Source organism: Trachymyrmex septentrionalis, unplaced genomic scaffold (assembly GCF_001594115.1).
Source record: "Trachymyrmex septentrionalis isolate Tsep2-gDNA-1 unplaced genomic scaffold, Tsep1.0 scaffold29, whole genome shotgun sequence".
NCBI lineage: Eukaryota > Metazoa > Arthropoda > Insecta > Hymenoptera > Formicidae > Trachymyrmex > Trachymyrmex septentrionalis.
In genome coordinates this window covers 3,430,286-3,433,669 of record NW_017305451.1, presented here as the reverse complement: position 1 = coordinate 3,433,669, position 3,384 = coordinate 3,430,286, and positions in this window count along the sequence as shown.

Genomic DNA, 3,384 nt, shown 5'->3' with positions numbered 1-3,384 from the left:
CAAAAGCGACGTCAGCTGCGCGCATCATGTCTACAATCGCGAACTCGTTAAAAGTCGCTTTATAACGCCCGCTCGAGAAAATGAGCTATCGATTGAATCTTAATATTTTAATATCTTAACGATGCGCGTCATATATATATATAGTTACTTTACAGTTTCGTATAGCATACATATACATATGCATTGAATTTATGCAAATTCTCGCGTGACATGCGGCATGCAGGTGCTTTAATGTATACATATTTGAAACATTTAAATTCTTAGTAGCGGAAATTATTTCAAGTTTCTCGTTAAAATAGAATCAATACATTTGGCTAAATTATATTTAAAATTATAAGACTGTTTCTTTATTAAAAAAATATTTTCTTTCATCATTAGAAGGATTGTATTCGAATACCGATCTTATATTCTCACTTATTGATTTATACTATTCATTTAACTAATGATTAATTCATTCTTTCTGGTCGCCACTCGCAACGAAATAAATTCTCGATACTAAGCGCAAGTTGCAAAGTATTAATATTATATATTACTTTCGCACACATTTTTCTAAGGTTAATTCTATCGATAGATTAAATTTAATTTTAATCTCGGTTCAATCTACTTTTTATCTTTTCCTAAATCTTAGAAAAAATAAACAGCAAGTCAAATCAAGATTAAAGTTTAATCTTATATTAGTAAAATTGGATCTAAATATTTCAAAAGAAGTATTGAGACAATTAATGATTCGAGTGCCATTAATTTCAATTCAATTTTATTATTGTCATAAATTAAAAATGGCCTTCTGGGATGGCGAATAAAGTAATAAATACTCTGAAAACGTCCAGTCCGAAGTACGTAAAAACATCAAGTGCGCGCGCTGAGTATATCCGAGGATTAATTTCGCATGGATGGGATCCTGCGCCGGCGCCGACGTCGGCCAGGAGAGGGGAAACAAAAGGTTTTCGGTACTCACGAAGCCAAACACGTCTCGTCGAAAACTGCGAAGGAATCCCGCATTCCGAGCCGGGCGGGCCGGGTTCAGTGGTCGGCGGCGGCTTCTCAGCGAGCGTTACATAATTCTTCGTTCCCCGAGGTTGAGCGGATGAGCGAAGCGACGGAGGCTGGAGGATGGGCGGCGAGCAGGGGGCGGGGTTGGGACCTCGGTGATCGCTGCCAAAACACAGTCAAGCGTCGCGCCGTTAATCTCCACGCGGGGAGTTTACGATCTCGCGCGCGTGACTGATCGCGGCGCCGTAAGAACATTCGTAAAACGTTGCGACGGCGACATCGAAAGCGAGAGCGCGGCGACTCGCGGCGTGAAGAGAGGGACCGAAGTAAGAAGCGAGTTCAAGCGCGAGAATCGAAGGGCCCCTTCCAGGGGGGGCCCTTTAAACTGTTGGAGAACCGGTCGATCAGCCGACCGACCTCGTGGGATTTAAATGGCCAGAGGGGCACCGTTACACGCGCGTCGTAGTGGGGGGCACGCCCCGGGCGATTTAAAGGGCCGCCAACGGCGCGCCGCGCCGAAGTTTCACGCTCGTAGCGCGAATCACGTGGTGCGAGTCCGCCGATTCGCGTTATCGAAAATGACCGGCGGCAGACGGATTCATCAGGGTTCACTTGACCGTGAACGTGGCGGCAAGTCGGACGTCACGATGAGAGTTTCGCTGCGCGTTTCAGACGACGTCACGCCGTTCCGAAAAGGCGCGCTTTCAAGAGTTCGTTTCGACTACGCGGGCACACACACTCACCACACACACGCGACGCGACGCGAGAGATATCCGACGCAGAGATCGGCGCGTATCTCTGTCTCGCTTTCTGTCTCTCCTTCGGTTCTGCGATCGTCGTTTGAATTTCCGCTCTCACCGCGTCTCTCACCGCGAAGAGTACTACGTTTCTTATTTGATCCTCACTACGACGTCACTTCTCCTGGCGACGACGTCAGCCTCTCGAGCCTTTCCCTCGTCACTCCTCGCGGATCCCACCTCCACCCGAGATTTGTTTACCAACCCATTGCGACCATTCCAGCAGACTGGCTGGCCGCGCGTCGCGTCTCGCGAGAACACGTCGGCGCAACACGGACCGTTGTTGCCGTTGTCTTCGGGCCGAACGAACGGCTGTCACTCGCGAGAAGTGAGAACGTTTACGGTATACGAGAGAGAGAGAGAGAATTGCGCGTTAACGTCGCGGCCACGCGCGCACGTCGTCGACGTCGTCGATGGACACCACGACCGTCCGAGTATTGTCGTGCGTACTCGCGCGGGTACGAGACATGAACCACCGCGCACAGCATCCACGTTCCACCATGGGATGTATCCGCGAATCACGAGCCTCTATACGCGAAGTACCTAGACCGCGCCACCGCGCTCACCGCGCTATCGAGCGCATTCGGATGTAACGACGCGCAGGTGGAGCTGTGCCGCCATCTTTCGGAGAGGCAACAAGTCCCTATGCGGCACGTCACGAGGAAGGGGCTCGAGATGTGTCGAGACGTCACAAGCGCAACTCGAATTCTTCTCCAAACACCCAAATATATACACTTTTCTTTCTAAAAACGTTATTTTAACATCGAGACTCCTGTTATTCTTCTCTTTTCTTTTTTACTAATTTTACTGACGATTTTAACTGAATAATACACCAAAAGAATTTTGTTGAAAGATCTAAAATTTCGCTGAAAATAATTTTTGTTAAACTCGAATCAAGCTGGTTGAAGTGTCAAGTGTTGTTACAACTTTTGTGTAACTTTATGCTGTAGAGGCAAATATTTCGGTGTAAATATCCAATAAAATTGCAACATTCTACCAATTTATTGCAGTAACATTGAAATTATTGCACCAATGTTGCTGCAATTAAAATTCTATACTATATGAGGAAAAACTTTACGGTAATCCGAGATAAAAATCCGAGATGAGTCCGCCGCTGCCGCCAAACTGCCATATCGAGACGAGCCGTTTGTCGACGAAAGTAATAATCGCCGAAATCACGAAATCCGGAATGATGCATGTCCTGGAAACGCGTGGACGTTCGATATCATCTCCGATAACGCGGCCGAGGACAGAACGATCAACGATTGTCGCGGATTTCCACAATTCTCGCGGATTCTCGCGAATTTTACGACCGAACGCGCGCGAACCGACCGCTGACTTTGCGACTATAGTCGTGAACACTGCCGCGAGATTCAAACTTATTCGCGACGCGGATTGGTCGTTTCCCGCAGCACACAACATGGCGGTCGCGCGAGCGCGCTACACTTCACTCCGATATGCAATACGCGATAATCAGATGTGTTTAATTTAATGATGACACACGCTTTTTGTTTCACAATTCATTTTTCGTGTTTTTATCGAAAAAGAGATATGCATTAATTGTAATTTACTATAAATCCATATATCTCCGTCGCGT